The following is a 27,182-nucleotide window of genomic DNA, read 5'->3' as shown; positions in this document are numbered from 1 at the left end:
TTCCTTCTTCTCTCATATAATCACAGTTGGTATTTCAATCAGACCTAATGAGCCCAGCAGGATCAGCACAGCGAGCCGTTCTTCTGCCTGACGCAAGGAGCACGTCAGACCTCCTCAAGCAGCCATTGGTGGCTGGCGGCTAACAGACCTGCTCGTCGCGTGCTAAGCCTCCCTCTGGTAGCTTCTGAACCTGTGTAGTCCTGATCTTGGTCAGATGTCATCAAGGCCGTGGAGTCTTGACACACATGAGTGTTTACATGAACGTCAGTGTCCCTTTTTGACACACAAGCGAAAAAAATCCCACCTGGTTTGCGTGCAGGTGTCACCGGAGGGCCTGGCACGCCACGTTTGCATTGGCATCAGGTGAATCGTAGAAAGCTGCATTTAATGGATGTTGACCAGGTAAAACCGGAGCGTTCTGGAGGAGCGACTGTTGGACCAGTTCTAATAGTTCTTTGGTTCCAGCTGGTATTGGACGTGTTGCTGCCTCTCCAGAGACAAAGTTTGAGGACAGCAACAAGACGACGGTGGCAGAACCAGCTGCTCAGTCACGTGACGTAAAGGTGCACCCTGTTAGACTTGGTTCAGGTTAGGAGTTTCCAGCTTCACTATTTTTGTTGAAAGACAAACCAAACTTAAAGGCACAATGAGCATTTAAGTCCCGCCCACCCAGAACGGGAAGGTGACCTGGTCTGCAGGCAGCAGCAGAAACACAATACAGTTGGCATGAAGCCGCCTTTTGGTGCGTGATGCCACCGATCAGGGATCACAAGGATTCTGAAGGGACGGAATCTTGATGGCGATTTGTGTTTCCCAGGAATTCATGTTTTGTTCGATCCGTCTTCTAGTTGACAAGCAAACCAACCTTAAAATGCTGTTTTTCTGAATGGAGTTCGGCACAAGGATCTGGTTCAGATCTCCATCAGCCATCTGCCATATTGTCGTTCCTCATCTTCATCCTTGAAAACACAACAAATTGTAGTTTAGTTAGTAGTCAGCTGACTGATAATGATCATAATAATAAAATGTAGTATTATTATTATTATGATTATTAGTCAGTTGAAACAGTTCTTCAAACATTTGAATATTCGGGACCCGTGAGAACACCCCTTCACCCTGCTGCTTCAGAGACGGTGACCACATGTCATTTAACTGCTGTAAACAAAATCTTCCGGTTTAATGAGGTAGAACCTACATCCAGATCAGGACACACCGGCAGGTGTGAATCTAAGCGGTGTGAACGCCGCCTCAGTGGGACGGGACTCTGCAGACGTCGCCACCAGACACTTCGCAGCAAATTTCACACCGAAGCCGCTGCCACAGCTGTTGGGGAAGCGTCAGTTCTGGCAGGAGGCCGGTGGGTCATGGCTGGTGGTATGTAGAGCCTGTAGACACAAAGATGGAAGATGAGAAGGTGTGTGTGTGTGTGTGTGTAAACAGATGGTGGTAAACAAAGAAATGATAAGTAACTAAACTCAACACTCCACCGGCTGAACGCAGCTCCTTTCAAAGTCTCTGAGGAAATCTCGGAGAACAAGGCGCTCCTCCCGTCTCGTGTGTCTAAGTCTCCTTTTCCAAACTCTCCTGGGGTCTCCTCCTCTTCCTCCTCGCACATTTGGGATGTGACATTGCCGTACTGCTGCTGAGTGAAGGAATAAATAAACCAAGGTTGCTGCTACCGATGCTGCTGCAGCTTCTCGGCTAGAACTGATCCCCAGCGACACGTGGACTTTCTTCCATCTGCTCGCCGCTAATTAACAGGCGAGAGCTTCCCTGAAGAGAAACTAGTGCCGCTCCTCCTCCTCCTCAGCTGGGAAGCAACACACCGGCCTCAGCAGACACTTCAGCCTGCGAGGTGAGACAACCAATCAACAAGCAGCATGGCTTTCATCAGCAGTGTGGAGACAGCCAGCGGCAGGTTTCTACCTGAGAAGTCGATGTGGTGACACAACGGCGCACACCTTACATGTTGGTTTCTCACCTTATATGCTGAAATATGTCAAATGCCTAAAAATGAAGTCTGTCTATTCATAGTTTGAGGACATGGATGAAGACACGCCCATCTGACACCCGGCCAATCAACAATCGGTAAAAGCAGAGGAAGGTTTTCCTGTGAGTGGTTGGTTTGTCTGTCGGCAGGATGACTCCAGATGTTGGCTAAGACGAGAACTGGTTCAGCAGTGGACTCTGGGGTTGATCTAGATTAGACGTTTGAGGTGTTTCATGAGTGCTAGCTGGGGGTTACCCTTACACCTGGGTCCTCGCGCTGGGCTCACATCTGTCCTCTCAGACCGCCTCCGTACTTCCCTCTGACCAGGCGTTCTCGCCGATGACCAGCTGTGTCGTGAGCGTGCTTGTTCACATTTGTTGCGTGTTACTGGAGGATTCCTCAAGAGGGCACTCAGTAAAGGAGGAGGATTATGAACACGGAGGAGGATTTTAGTTAGTGGCAAGTAGGCGTACCGTATATGTGGACCGGTGACCATGCAGCTCAGGCGTGGGTTTCCTGATCAAGTCTCACCTCCCCAACTGAAGCTTAGCGTCAGATAATCAACATTTAATGGATGATTCTTGTTGAGGAGACGGCGTCTCTGTCCTGACGCCACTTGGAGGTAAACGTTTTAGCTCTGGGAGACAATCGCTAATAACGAGCAGACACCTAAAAACTGGCCTTTTCGCCCCTGCAGGCAGTATTGAAAGGCATCTGCCATAACTCACAACGGGGTGAAGTTTTCACGAGTGGCGGCGGCGCTCCGTCAGAGCAGCCAGAACATGCAGCGTCTGGAAATCAGCACTTATGAAAGAGCTGCTGATTCAGGCCGAGCCACTGTGATTTGCAGCCGAGCTTCATTTGCAAAAATCATGACGGGAGCAATACTCTGTGTGTGTGTGTGTGTGTGTGTGTGTGTGTGTGTGTGTGTGTGTGTGTGTGTGTGTGAGAGAGAGATGTGGACAGGTGGAAGGAAAAGGAGGCAGAATTACTGCCTCCACCAGGGACACAGAAGATGAGGCCTTAATGTTCCAGAGGCAAAAAGAAACACCCAGACAAATGAAGAACGTGCAAATAAAGGAAATCCCAGCCACGTATGAAGGAAGAAGGAGACTCCTGCCGAACGTTCAAAGGCCTGAAGGACACATTCACCATATTCACTTAAAAATCTTTTTTTTTTTACACTTTTGTGTACATTTTAGAGCTTGTATTAGCAAATAGGTTGATTCTGTACTTCTACTACTTCTCTTTTCCTTCAGGAATATTTGTACTTCTAGTGTAGTAACAAATGTGGATACTTTTACCCCCTCTGGTGAGTAGTGGCATGAGTGAACAAACCAAACTGCACCACCCAACTCTCTCTGTCTCTCTCAGCCTGTCTGCCGCTCAAGTTGCATTGTAATGGACACGGCATGAGGTGAAAGGGGTTTTGTGTGCGCTTGTAGGCAAAAGTTGCCTTGGACTGTTTGCTTGCCTCAGTTCTTTGCAGCTTGGCAGGTGTAGACGATGTCATGCTGACAGAAATGTGCGAGGCAGCACCAACAAAAGCAGGTGAACGATCCGTGCTCCAGCTGCTCCCTTCGCCGACTCAACTGCGTTAAAACCTGCAGGTGTGTGTTTCAGCAAACAGAGCGAACCTCTGCGAACTGCGGCGTGGCTACTAGCATCTAGCGGCTAACAGAGGCATACCAGCAGCGGCAGCTAACAACAGCTTGCACCCGGTGGCTAACAGCGGCGGCGGCCAACCGTTAGCCTCTTCAACCCTCGGTAGAAAAAAAAGAGAAGACACAGATGCCCAAAAAAGTGGAGGCAAAGCCAGAAGGTGAGGCGGATGAGTCCACGTCACTTAGCCAGGTGTCTGACCTGATGCACAAGCAGAGGGACACGTTTATGGCCCTCCTCCAACAGCAGCAGGAGAACTTTAAAGGCTTCCTACAACTTATTATGGACTCCACAAATCATAGATTTGACACTACAGTTAAAGACGTCCAAGAGGTCAAAGCGAGTCTGCAATTCACCCAAAAACAAGTGGATGACTTGAAGGCTTGCGACAACAAACAAACTGAAAAAGCTAACGTCATGCAGGCTGACACATTTAAATCTGTGAAAGTTTGCTGTCGATGACGGACAAGCTGGAATACTTGGAAGGACAAACTAGAAGGAACAACCTGGTACTTGAAGGAGTGGCAGAAGCAACAGCAGAAACCTGGGCTGATACGGAGGAGACAATCGGGAAAACTTCAACTACAGCATAAGGTAGAGACAGAGAGAGAGCCCACCGTGTAGGGAAACCTGGAGAAGGTTAGAAACCAAGACCTGTAGTTGTAAAACTCCTCAGGTACAAAGACAGATGCCATTCCGCAGCGAGCAAAAGCTCTTGAAGGCACAAGAATCTACACCAACGAGGACCACACTGCAGGAAAGAGACAGAGGAGACGGCGCCAGTCTACGAAACGACAGACTGATCATCCACGCACCAGCACGCCTAAGCAACATCACCAACCTCAGTGCAGTGAACAAGGGACAATGGGTGGTGAAGTTCAACACGCTACATGGCTCTGGACATGACACAGACACAGCACTCTGAATCCCAAGCAGTGCTTCGAATCAGTGAATTCCAACAAACCCAACTGAATATTTCAACTACACGACCTACAAGCAGCTGGACATTGGAAATGACGTTGACCCGGAAAACAATTTTCTCTTGAACATCAGCAATGACTGCAGCTACTATACTGATGAGCAGGACAACAGCACTTTTACAGCTGAAAACATGATATCAATAATTCACTTCAGTAGCAGAAGCATGCATGCTAGCTTTCAAAACACGAAGGACTGTTTAAATGAATGTACACAGCCCTTCAATATTATCTTAATTTCTGAAACATGGTTCAACAATGGGAGAGGCATGGAATTTGAGATGGAAGATGGTTCACAACTGAAGCACTTTTGCGCTTCCTATGGACTTTTCCTTAATTAGGTCTAAATTCTTGCTTGTGTTGTACGTCGCTTTGGACAAAAGCGTCTGCTAAATGAAATTGTAGAATTGTAGGATTGTAGGATTGTAGGATATGAGCTGCTAAACATGAATAGGAGGGCCAAAAATGGTGGTGTAGACGCAACTTAGACTTTCAGAGTGATCGGAAATATGTCAGCTGCTGTGGATAATAAGTTTGAATGTTTAACTGTAGAGATAAGTAGAGCTAAAAGAAATATCATCGTGAGCTGTATATACGGACTCCCGGGATCGGACACAGACCTGCTGAGAAAGTGGGTGGAGGTGCACTTGACCCTAACGAGCCAGAAAGTCATAGTCATTGGGGGACATAAACATCGATCTTTTAAATCCCACTAAGCATAGGAAGACTGAAGAATTCATCACTACTCTCTTCAGTATTGGCCAACACCCGAAGGTCACGAGACCGAGCCGAATCACAGGACTACTGGTGAACGACAGTAGTGACCATCTGCCAGTCTTTCCCATTATGATGATGACAATAATGAGCATGTGGACAATCGGCCACTGCACAGGAGGGTTAAGACGCACGGCTCCATGGATGCACTCAAAAATAAGCTTTTAAAACAAATTGGGATCTGATAGCAAATGAAATTGATACTAACAAAGCATTTGATCAGTTCCTAAGTATTTTTAAGTCTCTGTATGATAAAAAAATTGCCCAATTAAACCACACTGTACAAGTACACACAAGTACAACGAGAATCAGTGGATGTCAAAGGGACTGCAGAATGCCTGTAAAAAGAAAAACACACTAAATAGGGAATTCCTGAAGGACAGAACGAAGGAATTAGAAGATAAATATAAGAAGTACAAGAATAAGCTAACTAGCATCATGAGGATTTGTAAGAAAGACGATTATAATAACTTCCTAGACGATAATACGCACAATATAAAAGGTATATGGAATATTCTAAATAGCATAATTAGAAATAAGTCTAGACATGTTCACTACCCACAGTATTTTATAGATAATGACAAAACTATAAATGATAGGAATGAAGTAGCTCATAAATTGAATAACTTTTTCGTAAATATTGGACCAAAACCAACGGAGGAAATCCAAGAATCAAGGATAGATAAATTCTTTAATTCATTAATAGATAGAAATACAGCTTCTATGTTTCTGAGGCCTGTAATAGTACAGAAATTATAGGCATCGTCCACTCCTGCAAAAGGAAGACATCCACTGATTTCAACAATTCTGACGTGAAAACAGGAAAAACGGTCACTCATGGAACCTCCAAGCCACGAACACACATCTTCCATTGTCACTGCCAACTGGTCAATTCCCAACCACATGAAAGTAGCCAAGGTCCCTCCTCCGATCAGCTGGAGACAAACACCTCTTCACTCATCACTGGCCCATCTCTGTTCTACCACCATTCTCAAAAATCTTAGAAAAAGTGTTTGTCAGCAGGCTGGACAACTTTATAGGAAAACATGGATTACTGACGGACAACCAATATGGATTCCGAAGCAATCGATCAACATCACATGCACTAATTGAACTAATGGAAGAAATAACGAACTCTATTGATTAAAAGAAATATGCAGCGGGGGTTTTTATCGATTTAACAAAAGCATTCGACACAATTAACCATGAAATATCAATACATCAACTAGAAAAGACAGGAAGCGATTTGTAAAAATGGAAGAAGCACAGTCCAGCTGGTTGGATATTATTTGCGGTGTGCCACAGGGGTCAGTGTCGGGACCACAACTACTTATCATTTACATCAATGATTTATGTAAAACTTCTCAATGACTCAAGTTCATTGTGTTTGCCGATGACACAAACATCCTTGTTTCAGGTGAGAACTTGCAGCCGCTGTAGGACATCATCACATCTGAATTCATCAAAATAAAAACGGTTCAATTCAGATAAGTTGTCATTAAACTTAAGTAAGACAAAATTCATGATAGTTACTAACAAAGCAGCAATCCAGATTGGGGGGGGGGGGGGTCGTATGGAAAGAGTACACGAAATCAAATTTCTTGGTGTGATAATAAACGACAAAATCTGCTGGAAAACTCACATAAAATACTTCGCGAGAGAAGTCACAGCTAAAGCACGGCACTAAACAGCCAATCACCCCTCACTCCGTACTGGGATGACTGCACAGAGGTGTGGGGCGACACATTCAAGTGTTCATGAGAGCCGTTGTTCATCCTATGAATGAAGTCAGTTATACTGAACACACCAATCCGCCATTCATCAAGTCAAAGATAATCAAGCACGGCACCATCGAGTGAACGACAGCACAATTCAAGTACAAAGCCAGAAACGGTTCATTGCTGAGACGACGACAGAGAAGGGTTCACGATGGAGAAGGAGGTTGTGGTCGGAGAGAGCCATTAAACTTTAGGGTACAAAGCTGCTGCACCACACTCAAAAAACACTGCATGACTGAGGAGGGAGTGGAGCTGTGGAGCCGCCTGAGCAGGACATGAAACCATGGCCACCATGGAGCGATTGAAACACGCACAAGCTGTGGCTCGGGGCCAATCAGAGGGAAGAGGGGGAGCCTGGTGCTGTAAAACAGTCCTGAGTTATTATATGAACTTGGTATTGATTATAGAAGATTATTGATTATTCTGATGAGTGTGTATTAGTACACAAACAAACAAACCCAGTATTATATAAATGTGGTACATTGGTATGGCTTTGGTACGATGGGGGGGTGTACAGCAACATGGTCGTGTACTGACTTGAGTATGGATAGAATATGAGATATGACAACGTGCGTGATACAATAGCATTGAATACCGTTGATCTGTGGTATATTAAAATTGAAATCGGAAAGTATATATAGTATAATGTATATTACTATCTGTTTCATAGTAATTATGGTATGATACTGTATTATAAATAGATCAAATAGAGCTTGAAAAGGTTTCTTGACTTCCTCCTCCTTTTTGAGCCGTCCTCGTTGTTGTTGTCTTGTTAAGTTACTGTCCTGTTTCTTTTTCTCTTCTTTATGTTCTTTTCCTCTTTTTGATATCCTCTCTACTGATATCATTATCTGTTTATAAGCTCAAAATAAAGATTACTAACCAACTTCATTGATTTTTTGGCTGATGTTAGCAGACCTTGTGCAGGGCTGCTAACGCTAGGCTGAGCTGGGCAGACAGGACGCAGGAAACAGGAAGAGAACATTCGTACCAACAGAGATGAAACATCTGGCGTGATGCAGGTTGGAATTGATCGCTCAGCCGGTTTGCTTCCTTTCAAACTTTCTAAAGTGAAATAAGAAAGGAAACCAGTTTCCCAGCTGCAGTAAAGGTGAACCACCAAGAGTTTGTTTGTCGGGGTCACTGCAGGTCAGCATCCTCGCCGCTGCTTCAGAACCTTTGAGAGCTTTTATCATGGCTGCTGGTGGATCAGGAGGCGTCCGAGTCCTCGACCTTTGAAGTTGCCTCTCGACTGACACTATCGTCTGACTCGTCAGCTCTGAACTCGTCGTTTCTGCGGGCTGAACAAAAGGCAGGATTAACCTGGCTCAGCCTCTCTGTGTTGAATATCCATCAAAGACTCTCTCACCTGACACGGCGCTCTCTCTCTGAACTCGCCGAGGTTTCGCCATTCTGCAAACAGGCGCTTTTCATTTCCTGGCTCACATCTCTTCCTGGGAGCCGTCAGTGTCATCAGACCTACAGAGGCAGACGGCGACGCATAAATCATTCGAGCCAAGACTCCGAAGTCCTACGATTTTGGTTTGAGACAGCAACATTCTTACTGATGTTAAACAGAGGGGGACATTACGGGGGGGGGGAGGACGGGGACTTCTGAATTGAACACAGCTGAAAGTTTTCAGAGTTCCAGCTGAAGTTTCTGTCAGAGGACGAGGAAGACCGACGGCGTGTTCACGAGCAGCTCAGAGGAGGAAGCCGCCTCTGCTGCCTCATGCACACTGTGAGACTGCAGAAGTCAAATGTTGATGAGAGGACAAGAAAAAGAAGTGGAGTGTGAGAACCAGGAGTCACCTGGCAGGTCCAGGCTGGCCTGAACCAGGCCCCGAGTGGCCAATCAGGAGGGCCGGAACATATCCCAGTGGGTCGGTCTGATGTTTGGGCCGTGAGGGCCGGTGTTCACTTTTTGCGGGGGCGGGGGGGCTTGTTAAGTCACGGCACTGCGTTGGTGTGCACTGCTACCGCTGTCCCTGGGCTGTCTCCGCCTCCACACGTCCGTGCCCTCGGTCAGTGGTGTTTGAAAGATGGACGATGGGAAGAGTGAGGGTGGCGCCGAGAAGGCAGCAATTGAAAAGAGGAAAGCAGCCAAATGAGCCATGACCAGCAGCTCGTTGACTAAAACGCGGTTTGGACGGCCGGTGAGGACGGTGTTGAACTCTGCCTGCAAACCACCGTTCAAGTTCATTCATGATCAAGACAATGAGTTGTGTGGCGTTGCGGCGTGTAACACAACCTTCTATCATTCAAACAATAGGGTGATGCCACAGAACTGGGGAACGTTGTCTTGTAGCCCTCAGGGTCAGAAGCAGGTCCAGCACCAAGCAGCGACCATGAGCCTGCAGGTCCAGAGAGGGCAGGCAGGGGTGAATACGATCAGAGTTGATGTCATGACGAGTGTGGCGGCGACCTGCTCCGTATGAGCCGTGGCCTGAGATGCTGGATGATTCGCCTCCGCGTGAATGAAACTGGCCTGATTTTAATCATAACAGGTGGTGATGGGAAGTGGCACGAAACTCCAGGGCTGGAAATGAGCCCCGCTCCGGCCCTGGGCTGGACAGAAGAGTCGCGGGTGCAGGTATCAGCTGACAACGTGGTCACGGTCCGTTACAAACACGCCTCTTCATCGCGGCTCCTCTCGGTCTGCTGCTCCAAAAGAACCTGACCTCAGTTTGTGTCTGCTCTTACGTCTCTAAACCTGCACTGTCAGACTAGTTTGACCCAAAGGAAATTAGGTCAACTTGGTGTCTCTAGTGTGTGTGTGTGTGTGTGTGTGTGTGTCCATCATAGTTCCTATGGCACCAGAGAGTTGAGGTAAAAAGCGTATTTGTCTACATTACAGCCACATCTGTAGGGAAGAGGTTGTTTTAGCATGAATGAACATAAACGTCCTGATGAGGGCAGGAAGTTGGAGCAACAGAGACGAGCAGCAGAACAAAGAACAAAATTAAAATACAGAAACAATAAAACAAGCAGAAAGTCCTGATTTAAAAAAACAACTAATGACAGCTCTCCTGCTTTACAGAGATGCTGCTGAAGCAGTGGTGCATGCTAATTAGCGTAGCTACCTGCTAACCCTCATAATAGAGGTGATCTCTTCATCAGCTGAGCAGCGACGAAGAGAAGCAGAACTGAAACAATAAAAACACAAATACATTTAAACACAACGGCGGCGGCGGCGGCACTTTCTGATGGAATGAATCATTTGTTAATTTTCAGGAATAAATTATCTTGTCATGCATTCAAAACATTTTAATGAGGAAGTGCGTGTGTGTGTGTGAGTGTGTGTGTGTGTGCGCGCACGCACCAGCTTCCCTTTGATGTCCCACTGACACAAACATTAGTTGGGTTTCCTGTGTATGAGGGGGAGAAACTCAACTAATGTCTGACTCCTTCAGTGACGCTTCACCTCAAGAAGATACACAATATTCTGAATATTACCATCAAAAACTGCAGTTCTTGAGAGAAGTGTTGCACTACTGGTCAAACTGACAGGAATTTTCCAGTTGGAAATGGGCCTGTGTGACTTCCCTCCCACCTCTGGGCCTGCTCCTGGGTGGGTGTGTGTGAGCGGGGTCCTCCCCCTCCTCCCAGATCTGGATCAGGGCTCAGATGCCCCAGGGGGGCTCCTTAGGATCCAGGTCTGGGGACCAGCAGGCCAGTCAACCGCATCAACACCTCATCATCAGGACCTGCTGACACACTGCAGCCACATGAGGCCGGGCACCAGCGTGCAGTCCCACTGGGTCTGAGGATCTCATCCTGGTTCCTGACAGCAGTCCAGGTTCCTCCTGCTTGCACGTGGAGGTCTGTGTGGTCCACCAGCATCCACCGACCCAGACCATCACTGCCCCCCCCCCCAAACGGGTGGTGCTGGAGGACGTTGAGGCGGCAGAACGTTCTCCACAGCGTCTCAGACTCTCCTGTCTGTCGCCTGCTCAGAGGGAGAACAGGACGCCAGGGGAAGATCTGCCAGTCCTGGGGTTCTCTGGTAAACGCCAGTCTGGCTGCACGGCGCCGCCCTCGTGGAGTCTGTGTCTGACAGTTTGGGCAGAAATGTGCTGGCGAGTGTCCTGCTGGAGGATGTCTGAGTCCTGCCTCCCAACCTCAGCAGGGGAACATCTGGAAAGATCCTGGAGCTCATTTTGCTTCCAGAAACTTTCCTCTGAGCTTTAAACTGAAATCCTTGTTGTCAACTGTGTTCTCCTGCGTGAGTCATGGAATCCTGTGAGAACATGTAAGTCAGCTTCACGATCCCTGGACTCACCGGTTCCGGTCTCCTCTAACCGCCAGCCGACAGTCCGGAGAGGCGTGATCACTTGGACGCCAGTTTCTCCGCCTCCATTCGCATCTCTGAAATATGAATGAGTGTTTCATATTTATCTTCTTCTGCTGGGAGGTCCGGGGGAATAAACTTTAATTATACATGCCAGTGTCAGGGATACAGAGCGGCGAGCGGACGGAGTGATTGATCCGCCGTCAGCGAGGAGGGGGGTTGATGGAAGTATGCGTGGCGCCGAGCAGTGGGCCCTTCATCACCTGAGAGGCAGCCGGCATTAAGGCAGCTGTCAGGGACTTTGATTTGGAGAGGGAATTACAGCGCGCTCGCACACACACACACACACACACACACACACACACACAATAGCCCAGCTTGCATAATATACACTCACATTCGCCGTCCCCGCAGGCGAACGTCGCTGCAGCTCCTTGACGTTGACACCGCATGAATAATTTGTTAGCGGCGTTTCAGGCCGGAGGTGAAACAGAAACACAAGTTTGAAAAATCCCACGCTTCCCAAACACACCTCATGTAAAGCTGATGGCGCAGTGAGAGCAGAGAGGACTCGACGCTTCACCTGCAGCTGCAAGCTGACATCACGCCGAGGAAGAAGTGAGCAATGCGGGGCGGCGAACCGTCACCACCGGGGCCGCACAGGGAGAAATATGAATAATAGAGAAATTAATGAAATTTGACATTTAAAAATGAACAACTGTTCATCCGAGCCACTTCATTTAAGTTGAACTGAGCTGTTTGAACTCCCACTACGTTTCAGTCGTGGCAAACGTTCAGGTTCCTGAGGAGGAGCGATCACGCCCAGACGCGTGGAGCTGGCCTCACTCAGCCTTCTGCTACCGCCATGTTTGCTTCCATCCATCCCTCCATCTTCTCCCTCTTACCCTGTTAGGGTGGTGGGGCGGGGTTCACCCTGAACGGGTCACCAGTTGTTTGCTTTCAGTGTTTCAGTGTAAGAATTCGGTTCCTCAAAGAAACCGGTAGTCGCACATCACCGTTCCCTTGCTGTGAACATCTCATCCAACAAGCCTCCATTCTCTTCATCATGGTGAACTGACTAGGATCACCTCCTCCTGCTCCTGCTCCTCCTAGCGTGATACCTTTGGTGTTATGGCGATGTTTTTTATGGTCATGATCGACGTTGTTCGGTTCAGAGCCAGCTTTTACCAAGGAGCGCATCACTACATGCTAGCAGGGGGTCTGTCATTGAAGCGGCATGGAGAAAGAGACGTACGGAGCTCGGAGGGGAAATGAAGGCCGGCACAGATGTTGGTGATGTCGCTGTAACAGAAATGGCGGCTGGTTGAACAGAACCATTCGGATTCAAACAGGCGCTCCCCTGCTAGCATCTGCAGCCGGGTTATTATGTTAATGTTAGCAGAGGCAGCTCCTCTAATAGAATCCTCCTTCCCTCCATCTTCCTGGAGTGGCCATGTTAGTGTCTATCATTTTGGAGGTACATCTCCAGCTCAAACTACCCTCCTCCCCCCCCCCCCCCCTCCTCCTCTGGCATATTGAACGATGCTATCAGGCGCCAAGTGACAGCTCGCTGCTGCTTTATTTACTTTGTTTGCTGCGGTCAGAATGTGAAGCTGCTCATATTTGGGCTGATGGGAGCTGCAGATCAGCATGTCATCAATCAGCCGGCCGAGCAAACATTAGCACGGAGGGAGAGAGAGAGTCACTTCATTTGCAAAGTGAATCCACTGGTGTATTTATCCTGACATGGTTTATGATTACCAAACTCCCCGGCACGCCGCGCCCTCCCCCTCCTCCCCCCCCTGAAGACTGATGAGTGAACACTCAAACTCAGGAGGAAGCTGCAGGATTAAAAATCAGGCTGAAGATTCACATTTTCAGAGATCATTAAACCGGCGGAGGAGGGAAAAGATGAGCCTCTATCAAACTGCTGAAACTCAACATTTCCTCCTGATGAAAGCGAGGAGCTTGAAGCTCGCTGGCGTAGCAGCAGGTGAGCTAGCGTGTTAACCAGCCGTCAACATGGCTGCCTTCAGATGGAGCCTGCGAGCTGGCCCGTTACTGAAGATGGCCGAGTAAAGTCAACGAGGCTTTGACCAGCGTTTGCTGCATCAAAATGGCCGATGTTTCTCTTCACTGTGAGCAGAGCAGGAGAGGACAGACCCTGGGTTCCTAGGGCTCCACCCTCGGTTCCTTCTCTGTTCCCTCCTGGGCTCTCTCTTATGTTCCCTCCTCCTGTGCTCCGTCCTGTGTTCTCTTCTCTGCTCCCCCCGTGTTCCCTCCTGTGTTCTCTTCTCTGTTCCCTCCAGTGTTCCTTCCTGTGTTCTCTTCTCTGTTCCCCCCGTGTTCCCTCCTGTGTTCTCTTCTCTGTTCCCTCCCGTGTTCCCTCCTGTGTTCTCTTCTCTGCTCCCCCCGTGTTCCCTCCTGTGTTCTCTTCTCTGTTCCTCCTGTGTCCCCTCCTGTGTTCTCTTCTCTGTTCCCCCCGTGTTCCCTCCTGTGTTCCCTCCTTCGTCCCCAGCAGTCAGGGAACCAGCCTTCATGAAGTCCCAGCTAGGAGCAGCAGGAACCTCCTCCTCAAATCAAAGCGATGCTGACTTCATGGCCACGTCCTCTTGGAACCCAACGTCAACATGACTTTCAAAACAGGACGATTCATCCGTCTGTTATTTTTGATGTTCTTGCAAAGACGATCCATTAACAAAAGAACCCAGTAGGAGCGAAGAGCAGTAAACTCACAGAAGGGAATCACTTCCTCTCAGGCAATTTATTGGGCTGTTCCCTGTTCCAGGCCGCCCCCCCAGACATAAACACGTCCCGCATGTGTGTATATAAAAGGTTGTTATTTGAGATGCAGCAGGCGCCGCTCATGGCGTCTCCTGGGCTGCAGCTGCTAGCAGGTTCACACTCTATCAGCTCACATCAAAAAAGAGACCAATTTCAAAAACGGAGGCCTGTGTGTCCACATGTCCTTGAATAATAACAGCATCAATATTCAATGTTTCCATTACAGTGAGGGCTGGCGGCGAGCTCGCAGGCTGCCGGGCAGCGGCGGCGTCCTGAGGGGGCGAGAGAAAAGCTGTTGAAGCACCACGTTAAGATAATTTCATAAGGAAAAGCTTACATGTGACTGTTTTCTTTCATTCCTATCAAGGCTGGTCATGAAGCTGCCTCATGTTTGATTCATGGAAACGGACGGACAGGGACGGCCCGTGGATGACATCACCAGCTAAGAACCACCATCCTGCTCGGGGAGTGGAGATGGCCCCACTCGTGATCCATTCACTGACAACTCTGAGTGTAGTCGCTGTAATTATAATCATGATTGTAACTTCTCACTTCTTAATGAGGGACTTTTGAGTTCAGGCATTATTTACGGCGCCTAAAACGGAAGCTGATCGAGACCAACCAACGCGTGATCGTCTTCCTTGAACGTCACCTTCTTAAAATAATTGCTTACGTCTTTTTTGGACATTTTCTTTTTGCTTAAATCAACTCCTTCTGATGTTTTGTCTTCAGTCTTTTGTTTTCTGAAAAACACTTGAAAAAATGACTTTTAAGAATTATTTTTAAGAAGGCGACAATAAGAGAAGAGCACGGCAGTGCCGCGACCATGGCCACTAGATGGCGCCTGCCACAGAAACGTCACTGACCCAGAGTCCTGAGCAGGACGCTCCCTTGACTCCTGGGAGGAGTAGGAAGAAGAGTAGAAAGTAGAGGGAAGAAAGTGAGTGGCGAGGCAAGTAAAAGAAGAAGTCGAGTAGATGGAGAGATGTAGGAAGGCAGGAGAGGAATAAGGGGGCGGAGCCAGAGAGGAGAGGATGGGGCCGGATTCAAGGAGGCGGCGAGGCCTCCGGGGGGAAGTGAAGTCAGAACCCTCACAAGAGGAACACATTCAGGGCCGATTTCAGGGCGACGCCTCAATGTGACGAGACGTGTAATTAGCTGCTGCCTGCGTGTACAAACAAATTTTCACTTTTCTAATCTTATTAAGAGATTAGGAGCAGCGGCGGGTTTAGGCACGGCTGTCGGCTGGGGGGTCGCGGGGAAAATAACTTATTTACTTCTTAATGGATTTCATTTTCACTTTTTGTCTGCTGAGAAATCGGTTTGGAGGCATTCTGAAGACACACACAGACACACACACACAGACACACACACAGACACACACAGACACACACACACACGCAGACACACACACAGACACACACACACAGACACACACACACACGCAGACACACACACAGACACACACACACACACACGCAGACACACACACACACGCAGACACACACACACAGACACACACACAGACACACGCACACACACACACACGCAGACACACACACACAGACACACACTCACACAGACACACACTCACACAGACACACACGCAGACACACACAGACACACACTCACACAGACACACACACAGACACGCAGACACACACACACACTCACACAGACACTCACACAGACACACACACACTCACACACACAGACACACATACAGACACTCACACAGACACACACACTCACACAGACACACACACACTCACACAGACACACACACACGCAGACACAGACACACACACACAGACACACACACTCACACAGACAGACACACACACACTCACACAGACAGACACACACGCAGACACACACACACACACACACTCACACAGACAGACACACTCACACAGACACACACACTCACACAGACACACACACACTCACACAGACACACACACACAGACTCACACAGACACACACACACACACTCACACAGACACACACACACACTCACACAGACACACACACACACACACTCACACTCACACTCACACACCTCTCTATCAGCAGAAACAACCAGCACATGAGGTGGGATGAAGTTGGGGCGGATTTGAAAGATGATGCGATCACACGGCGAGGACAAATGTCAGACGACCGAGCGGCGTTTTCTGAGTAATCCCATTAAAACCGGCGTTTGTTCCACGTGTGACGCCTGACTGTTACTGAGCCGCCGCTGGAAGACAAGAGATGACAACGAGAGGAAGAAGAGGCATGAGAGCACATGATTTATGACTTCAGAGGGAATCTTAGAAAGAGGCACACAGACACGGGGGGGGGGGGGGGGACAACATTTTTCAACTGCCTGCACTTCTAGAAATGCAGAAATGACACCAAGGGGTCAGAGACCGTCCTGGACCAGCACGGGCTCGTTTGTGCTGGGACCCCCTCTTAATCACGGTCTTGGTGCAGTCTGGACGTCACCTGTGTGCCATCACCGTGCTCACACCTGCTCAAACGGACCGTACCGAGACAGAGCACACCGGCGCTCGGTTCCGCCAAGGAGCCCAGGACCGGCTCACACGCTTTGTTGTACAAAGTTACAAAGCCTTCGCCGCTAATTGTGTTGATTTTCATGTTGTGACAGAGAAAACGTCGCGTCACAAAGTTATGTTGCCTTTCACCACGAGACTGACAGATGTGGAGGTCAAAGGTCAGTGCAACTGTCAACTTACAGGGAGTTCAAACTCTGTCGCTGGTGAATTGTGCCGCCTGGCAGCGACGGGAGCGGCTCGCCGAGTGCTCGTGGAGGCGAAGGTTGTATGTTCCGAAGGGTTCTGCTGCGTGTGAACAGATGGTTCGCTCTCTTTTGGTTGACGCTGTTTAACCTTTTCCTCAAAATAAATGAAAGTAGACGCAGCCATCTGCTGCTCTGTCACTGACACCTCCAACGTTGGCGCTCATCAGCACCACTGTTCTGACTTCAGCTGCTGAGGCGCCGCGCCGCTCAGGAACTTCCTGCTCGGGTTCTCATTGCTGCCGCTGTCATGTGAACGTTCCGGTTTGTTTTGAATACTTGATGAAAGTGCGAGGCAAACAAAGACGGAGCCCGGTGATCCTGAGAAAGAGGGGAAGAAAGGAAGCCGGAGGAAAGATGGACCTGTCAATCACTTTTGTTCTCAGCAGGATCCAATCATGTTTTGATGTGCAGTGGTGGGCGTGGCTTAACCACAGACTCCATTTCTGACATGACAGTTTAGCCAGGGAGGCAGAAACGGTCTGAACGTCCTGGCTTGTTTGCTTCAGTGGTTGTTTGTCGTCGGGGGTTTCTGGAGACCTTCAGCCCGCCTTCACATCAGCCGAGAGTAATTAGATTACTTTGACTTCCCTCAGGGGGCTTGCAAAGATTTACTGAAAGGAAATAAAAAAGAAAAGGATTTTGATTTATTTCCGCCTGAAGGAGGCGTTCTCTCTAATTTGATAACGAGGCGGATGAACCGCCTCCTGATGATCGGCGCTCTGACGCCACTCGTGTGTGAATCTTATTAGGTCACGTTGACAGATAGAGCGCCACGTCACATGTTTTCACTGTCTCAGACGCGTAACGACAGAGGAGAGGCCTGCTTCTAGAGAATATTGTGATGCTGATGCAGCTGAGGCTCACGTCTGCTGACCACCGCTGGTCAGCAAGAGATGGCGTGTCATTTTACCACCTGACACTCTTGACACTCCTGGCTTATCATGTTGTAATTGAGGCCTTCCGAGGTCCACTGACCCAGGACCCTTGCAGGTCCCGGTCCATGTCCTAGCTGATCAAGCGGGTCACACCTGAACAGAACCTGCAACTGTGACCAGACTGAGTGAAGGGTCAGAGGTCACGCCCACCCCAGAGAGGACAGCTGACCGTCAACCTGAGTGAGAACTGGTGAGAAAGCTGAGGAAGATCCAAGCCAATCAAACGTTTGTTTTAATGACTTCATCAAAGCTCTGGCTTTGCTTTTCTTTATTTCCTCTTTATTCTCCTCTTTTGACACTTCTGCAGCTTCCCTGCTGTAAGACGTCGAGGACACGGGGGGGGGGGTGTTCGTTACTGTTGATATTGTTTGTGTTCAACTGTGTTCGTATGAATATTAATTAGCTAATGCACTTGATTGATTGGTCGATTGATTGTTAGCAGTGAGACAGTGGGAAGCAGTCAGATGATTGTCGGTGACGAGTCTTGATGTGAATCTCCTGATCAGAAGTGATCAGGAATCAATAAGTGAATATTAGGACGGGAAACTGGAGACGAATCCTGATGTCACGGCAACAGGAGATGAGGGCAGATGTGGTCCTGCTGTCTCCAAGACGCTACGGCCTGTGTGTGTGTGTGTGTGTGTGCGTGCGAGTGTATGTGAGTGAGTGTGTGTGTTTGCAAGTGAATGTGAGTGAGTGTGTGTGTGCGAGTGTATGTGAGTGAGTGTGTGTGTGTGCGTGCAAGTGTATGTGAGTGAGTGTGTGTGTGCGAGTGAGTGTGTGTGTGTGTGCGTGCAAGTGAATGTGAGTGAGTGTGTGTGTGCGAGTGAGTGTGTGTGTGTGTGTGTGTGCGTGCAAGTGAATGTGAGTGAGTGTGTGTGTGCGAGTGTATGAGTGAGTGTGTGTGTGCGAGTGTATGTGAGTGAGTGTGTGTGTGTGCGTGCAAGTGTATGAGTGAGTGTGTGTGTGTGTGTGTGCGTGTGTATGTGAGTGAGTGTGTGTGTGTGTGCGTGCAAGTGTATGTGAGTGAGTGTATGTGAGTGAGTGTGTGTGTGTGGGTGCAAGTGTATGTGAGTGAGTGTGTGTGCGTGCGAGTGTGTGTGCGTGCGAGTATATGTGAGTGAGTGAGTGTGTGTGTGTGTGTGCGTGCAAGTGTATGTGAGTGAGTGTGTGCGTGCGAGTGTATGTGAGTGAGTGTGTGTGTTTGCAAGTGAATGTGAGTGAGTGTGTGTGTGCGTGTGTGTGCGTGCGAGTGTATGTGAGTGTGTGTGTTTGCAAGTGAATGTGAGTGAGTGTGTGTGTTTGCAAGTGAATGTGAGTGAGTGTGTGTGTGCGTGTGTGTGCGTGCGAGTGTATGTGAGTGAGTGAGTGTGTGTGTGTGTGTGTGTGCGTGCGAGTGTATGTGAGTGTGTGTGTTTGCAAGTGAATGTGAGTGAGTGTGTGTGTGCGTGTGTGTGTGTGTGTGTGTGTGTGTGTGTGTGTGTCAGAAGCTCGGACGATCAATCTTGAGGGGGTTTCCTGCGCCCGAGCTGGACTCCTGCAGGCGTAGACATGAAGCGTCCCCTCGGCCGAGCACTGAGTCGTGTTTGTCTGTCCACCCCACAGCGGTTTAGACGGCTGACCTACTTCGGCCTTGATGGTCGACTGAGACGTTGGGCCCTCTGGCCTTGTTGTTGTTGCTGAGCAGCGTCGACGACGTCTTCATCTTGTCCTTCGAGCACAAACTCAGCAGGCGGCGCTGGACGGAGGTGTGTGGTCATTTGGCTCAGGCGGCAACATGGAGGGAAGAATCCATCTTAGACAAAAAGATGAAACACTTTCCCCTGTATCAGGTCATGTGACCCCAACATGTCAGAATTCCACAAAATATTAGTTGGTTTATTTTCAGTTCTGCTAACGTCTTCATGAACATAGAACCGTCCTCCATGCATGTCCACAGTCTCAGGGACGTGTCCACAGCTGCACCGGGAGTTTTGGAAAAGTCCTGACTGAAACCAGACATGCGCTCACTCATTTCATCCTGAGCGTCCCAGGTGTTGTCACGGTGACATGGATGTGGTTGTTTTAACAGAGTTTTGTCCTTCTGCTCCTGTGAGGCGTCACGCCGACTGCTTCCCACGCCACACCAGTTTTCCTCTCTCTTTGTTGGACCAACTGAAACGTCTGCTTAGATTGGCAGCTGCCTCGCAGCCGTGGCGAGGACAAGGGGCGGGTGGAGGTTTTATAGACACAAACAAAAGGGTCTGACGTCTCTGAGAAAAAGGACGAGTGGAAGTCTCAGTGACATGTCAGGACAGATGTTGTGTTGGGTCGTGCGACGTCTCTGTCCAGATGCTTTTCACGCATGGATCACTGTCGGCGTGCCTGAGCGCATCAGTTGCTCTAATACAATTGCTTCTGTTGGCGTTGTTCTCCCATGGCGGGTTCCTGAGCACGCACGCTACACTGAGGACTTCCTCCCCCGTGGGCTTGTGGGTAACGTCATCACTGATTGGCTGTCTGGGTCATATGTGGAGCCCCAGAGTGAGTAACCATGTTTGCTGTAAATAAATCACTCTCATGTTGCCTTTCAGGCAGAAAACATCGGCGCCTCCTCTTCCTCTTCAACTCATGAATATTCATGATATTTTTGAGAGTTTCAAGGATTTTAAAATGATTTTAAATGAAAAAAAAATCAAGCCCAAAACTTGCCTCCCATTATGAAGAGTAAATTAAACTGTCGCATTTTAATGATCAATGCACCTGGCAGCAGAACGTCACATGATCAGATAATAATGACAGAAACTGTAGCAGCTAAACCTCTGACTGTTCCTGATCCAGCTATGCTAACACTTCCCACCCACCACCATTCATTGTGCTAAGCTAACTAGCGTGGTCTCAGCTGCCTAGAAAAGAGGCTCTGCCTCCTTGACTGTGGTGGCCAGTAAGAGACTCTAAAGGTCGCGTTCACACCAGCCTTGTTTAGTGCGGTTGAACTGGACCCTGGAGCGTTTCCCTCCCTGGTGCGGTTCGTTTTGGTCGGTGTGAACGCTGGCCTCCAACTCTGGTGCGGACCAGTCAGCCGCTCCCGGGTCGGCCTGGTCGAGGTGGTCTGGGACCGCTATCAAGTGAGCTCTGGAGCGGTTTGCTGCTGGTGTGAACCCATCCGCACCAATCACAGGAAGCGCACTGCTTTACACGTCATATTGTGTTAGTATGACGAGCCAACCTTGTGATTGTAACATGTATGTGACGGTGAGCTTTTTAGCGTCCTCTTCCCTCACTGGTCGCGCTGGTATGGCGAAGGAAGAAACATGGAGGGAGGCCCTCATTACAGCCTGTTGTCTCCTGTGGTACGACCGCCGACTGCAGACGAGCGTGTATGAATACATCATTTAATCGCCGCAGTCGTCCCAGGCGTTCACGTGCGGTCCGTTAAAGTCTGCAGATACGCAGTCCAGACCAGCGCCATCATGAGACTGAGCAGACGAAGCTCCACAGTGGACACGAGAAACTGCGAGAGATTTGTCGTCTCAACTGTACAAACGATCACTGACAATTTTTGGAGCGTTTGAGTTTGGCCTTTGTGAACGCGAACCGCACCGTTGAGAAACTGCAACAATGTATCATCCTCGCTTTGCTTCGAATCAGAAAACAGACCTTTTGGTGTGAGCACGACCTAAAGTTGACGGGTTCCTTTAACAGGACTGGACATCCGTCCAGGGTTATGATGCAAACCTTCCATACCGCCAGGAAGCCGACGTCTTTTGACGCTCTTATTTGAAGTGCAACATTGCAGTCAACCTGATTTCGTCTGTGGTGGCGTTGAACGGCCGTCTGATGCCAGCTGACACGAGCGTGTGAAGACGGTGGAGCATCCAGCGGCTGATAATATCATAAACTTAATATTAATTACCAGCGACTGTTGTTGCTCCTGGCTGCTGTGTAGCTGCTAGCTGTTTTTGCGGTGAGGTTTTCCTTCCATTCTGCCTGTCCCCTCAGTCACAGGCGCACTTATTTTGATGTTGTGTAACTTCATTTATCCAGGTTGTCTGATGAGGCGTGGACAGAAGAGCTGTGTGTGAGCTGAATCGCTCCATCAGGGCAGTTAAACACTCAACACTGCTGCTGTATTTGAGGCAGACGTGAGCCACAGAACCCGGACCGGATCACACCGGCATGTGCCTCGGGGGTAATATGATGTCATCTGCTCATAAAGGTTTGTCAGAGGTGATTCGTTCAGGTGGACGTTGCTGCTGAGACAGTTGGTATCAGTGGGCCTGCTCCCACCTGAGGAGCACCACACAGCTTTCAGCACCTTTTCTTCTTCTGTTGTTGTCACAACCTGGACGACACTCGTGTTTGTCTGTGAACGCTGACTTCATGTTGCCATCCTCTCATCATATTTACCCAGGCTGTTTGCCGTAAGTGCGAAGCTAACCACACATGATAAGATAAAACACACACACCCACACGCACAGACACACACACACACGCACAGACACACACGCACACGCACAGACACACACGCACAGACACACACACACGCACAGACACACACACACGCACAGACACACACACGCACAGACACACACACACACGTACAGACACACACACACCCACACGCACAGACACACACCCACACGCACAGACACACTCCAATCCCCACTTTGTCAGTCGGATTAGACGCCACAACAACAGAAACTCAGCGAAACAGAAACCAACATGGAGAGCATCTTAAGGCTGCTCGCTGCCTCTCGGTCCTCCGAGTCTTCTGATGGAGTTATAATCAGGAGCCCGCTTCTCTCCGCCGCCCTCAACGCGACTCCGTTTATCCTCAGACTAGACTCCTGAATGCTGCACTCCTGAGGATTTTCACTAATTACTTCTGTGACACAGAAACTAAGATGGATTCTGCTCAAACAAGTAAAATCATCATTAGCTGCCATTTTGTTTTATTGTGTTATTCTGCTTGCTGTTGTTGAGTTGTAATAACCAGCTGCAATCAGCCATCATCAACATTCACGCTAAAGAGGATAATTGTCAGGAAACACCAAACACTCTCCGTTCAAATGAAATGGAAGCAGGTCACAAACTTTAGATAGTCAAAGTTGAGCAGTAAACATGGGGGGCCAGGAGAGACTAGATCCAGCTGGAACCGGTTCTCCTCTCTGTTTCTCTGCATGGAACCATGCTGAGTCCCTCATCTCAACCATTTGGTGGCTGGCTCCTCCTACATTCTGGAGTCACCAGGAAGAAAAGCAGGAGGAAAAGCTCAGTGTGATGTCAAGACACCAAGTACTCAGTACTTGAAGGGAGAAATACACTTAGTGGGAGCAGTACTACCCACCAACATGATGTCTCCGTCAGTATTTTGTCCTTATACGTTCCTTTTTTAATCAGTATGATGTAAAATACACAGTAATACTACACTAGACTGGAGGTTCTCTCTGGTACTCCAGCTTCCTCCACAGTCCAAAGACATCAAGAGGGACCAGGTTAATCCAGACTCTAAATTGACCGTAGGCGTGGCTGGGAGAGCCAATGGTTGTCTGTCTCTATGTGTTGGCCCTGCCATGGACTGGTGACCTGTCCAGGGGGAAGGCTGCTGGGATAGGCTCCACCCCCACCACCCTGAACAGGAGAAGAGGGAGAACATGGAGGGATGATGGATGAATGGATGGATGATGGATGGATGGATGATGGATGGATGATGGATGGAGGAAGAGAGGGAGGGATGGATGGATGGAGGGATGGATGGATGGAGGGAGGAATGGATGGAGGGAGGAATGGCTAGATGGAGGGAGGGATGGAGGGATGGATGGATGGAGGGAGGGATGGATGGATGGAGGGAGGAATGGCTAGATGGAGGGAGGGATGGAGGGAGGGAGGGAGGGATGGATGGGTGGATGGGTGGATGGTGTTTTGGTGATTCTGGAGACTTTGATGATTGTGTCAATCAATGTTTCACAAAGAAAAACTCCGGAGCGTTCCTGGTTCTTTCCGCTCCTCCGAACAATTTCTGAACTTCCTGTTTTCTAGGGAAGTGTTTTTTCTCCCTCAAAGCCACACGAGAGTCAGCAGCTGCTGTGAATGTTTTTACCCAACAAAATGGCTGCGTGGGGACGTTACATCACGCGCTGCCAGCCGCTGCACCATGCAGCGAGGTGATCAATTCAACACCTCCCTTCAATTATTCAGCCCGCCTCCTCGCAGTGAGAGCACGTCATCAGGCCCCCCACCGCCGCTCCGTCTCCACTCTGCCACGCGGTCATTAACCCAGCTGCCGAACCAGAAAACGGCAGCAAGGGACGAGGGAGGAGGCGACGCCGGGGGGAGGCGGGGGGGGGGGGGGGTCTTGAGCACCATGGGGATCCTGTTTCCGGTCCTCCGCTCTTCCTGACGCATCCCCAGGCCCAATCACAGCCTCCTGAATTATTCAGCGTGTTCATCAGCTGTAATCTGATTATTCACTGGAAAATGAATAATTAAGGAGCAGAGCAGCGGCCATTTCCATATCCTCGCCCCGTCTCTGTCTGAGTTCTCCAGCAGACGAGGACAGATGGACAGACACTGATGGACACATTCATGGAGGGAGCAGGAGCGTCTCCTCGTCCACCGCCAACACACTTATCCAGAAGAATATGGACGCCAGTCTTTGACTGAGCTAAGTTCGCCAAAGTCACTCTGCTGGAGGTCGTTCAACTTAGGAGTTTCTAGCTCTCTTTTTTTCCAAAAAAAACGAAATAAATAAAAGTGCAGAAACTTCTGAAACTTCTTTTGCTGTTACATCAATTTTCCCAACGTGACATCAAAAAATACACCAAAGTACGCTGATGCGTGCGACCAGGTAGTGCAGCGGTTCAGTTCGGCGTCTGTTCAGACCCGGTCGCCTACGTCTGCGGGTCGGTCGCTGAATGAAGGGATGTGTCCTGGTCACCTCACTAGCGCCTCCTCTGGTTGGTCAGGACGCCTGTACTGGGGGGAAATAGTGTGGCCTTCCATGTGCTCACTCCTGGCTTACATCATTGCTCTGATGACATCATCACAGGTCATGTGTCAGATCCAGCAGATCTCCTGGAAGTGTTTGAGAGGTGGGTGGTGGAGGACCAGGGTGCTTTGACCTCCATGTGACCCCGTGACGCTCAGCAGATGTGATGTTTACCGTCAAATATCTTTGCTTAGCTCGTTCGTATGTGCTCATGGGCCGGACCCGGGAGGCTGATGGGAACGCCATTAGTCCTGCAGGCACTGTTTGTGTTCATAAAATATTAGTCACTGAAGTGGTAACTACTTTTGACAAGCCTCCAGTGTGTAATTCCACTCACTCTTTAATGTGTTTCTTCCTCCTTTACAACTCTTTTTTATGTCTCGGCGCTGGCGTTCCTCCAGGTTCCTCCTGCAGGAGCCTCCGTTCCTCACATATTTAAATACTCTCTCCCTCTCTCTCTCCCTCCCTCCCTCCCTCTGTCTGTCTCTCTCTCTCCCTCTCTCTCTCCCTCCCTCCCTCTGTCTGTCTCTCTCTCTCCCTCCCTCCCTCTGTCTGTCTCTCTCTCTCCCTCCCTCCCTCTGTCTGCCTGTCTCTCTCCCTCCCTCCCTCTCTCTCTCTCTCTCTCTCTCTCTCCCGCTCATTCTTTGTTGGAATCCCGCCTCCCTCTACCTCGTTAACATTCAAAGCATCCCTGAATAATTCTCATTGAAATAATAGATTTTTCTTTACTTCTACCGGCCTGCTCAGTAAATAATGGATGGCTTCATCACCAGGGACTCCCGGACGCTGCTGGCAGACTGACGGCTGCTACACACTCGTACCTGGATGTGTTGGTGGGCGGGGCTGTGTGTTTACAGCGGAGGCAGCTGGTCAGATGAAGACGGGATGTGACATCATGTACTGGAGGAAATGCAGAACGCCCAGAGACAAAAGGTAAACGAGAGTAAAGTGATGCTGAGGCTGCGTTTGCAGCTGCTGGCTTCTCACAAGTGTTTTCACGTCTACTGATGAAAGAGTCCATTTTCTCTGTCCTCTCTGAAAATCCAATTTTAACCAGCATGATTCCTGACATCAAAAATACTCTGGAAGTCAATCCTGGTCCAGGCCCAGCTGGTTACAGGGGCGGGAAACACCTCATACCAATCCTCAGATGGCGAAATCAGCTGCTATTCATTGGAGGGGAAAAAAAAACCCTGAAATTCTGCTCGCAACAAATCACTGGACATCTCAGCTTCCGAATAATCTGATCTCCTGATCCAGAAGGAGCCTGGCAGGCCTCCCAGGTGGTGTGGTTCAGGGTCACATCCTGTCCTCTGAGACCGAGCTGCCTTTGTGATGAGATGCCCGAATCTAAGATGGTGTCGTTACATCATCCTTGAAGCGCACCAGTGTATCACTGTTGAAAGGAAACAGGTCAAAGGTCAAAACTGTAACTTCACCACATACACACACTGGGGCTTCGGCTCTTCCTCAGTCCACCCCAATCCAGACTGGAGATGCATGGAGTCACGGCTCCTCACTGTCTAGCTTTGACTGTTGCTAACACTAGCAGCTAACACTAGCAGCTAACGTTAGCAGCTAACACTAGCAGCTAACGTTAGCAGCTAACACTAGCTGCAGCAGGTGCCAGGAGTACTGTGGCTGCAGATCACACAGCAGTCCGGCACAGAAATGTTACGAGACAGACGAGCGTTACTGTGAATTAGCTCAGTCGACATATTTCCATGTGGCAGTATTTACTGTATTAGCAGTATTCTTTGTTTTCAAAAGATTTTGACTTTCTATTTTCAAAAAAATATTTCTGGGATTCCCCCGTGTTCCACCAGAGGGAGTACCACAGTTTGAGCCCTGCTGTCTCTTGTGACTGGCCTGTGCTGTATGTATCATTTCTGTCTGCTTGTAAGACTGAAACTTTATGAGCTGCCAAACCCAAAACTAACAAAAACTAGAGGGTACAGGAGTTCACCTGAGAATGAGCAGAAAGACGTCTGGAGCAACATTTAGTCAAAGATCCCAGAAGTCCATGGTAGGAGAGGTTCTTTCTGTTCATTAGAACGTTCTGACAGGATCCAGGTTGTGTCGAGGAGGACCATAGCAGCATGCTAACACACAGCTAACATGACAGTAGTTAGGAGGATAGAGCTCCGCCGTGCTGATCCTAAATGTACATACATGAACTTAAGCACATCCCAGCAGAAACAGATTCATTTCATTCACA

The sequence above is a fragment of the Aulostomus chinensis genome, chromosome 13 (assembly GCF_037954235.1).
Source record: "Aulostomus chinensis isolate RoL2024-O1b breed Wild chromosome 13, RoL_Achi_v1.0, whole genome shotgun sequence".
Lineage (NCBI taxonomy): Eukaryota > Metazoa > Chordata > Actinopteri > Syngnathiformes > Aulostomidae > Aulostomus > Aulostomus chinensis.
This window is presented reverse-complemented; position numbering follows the sequence as displayed.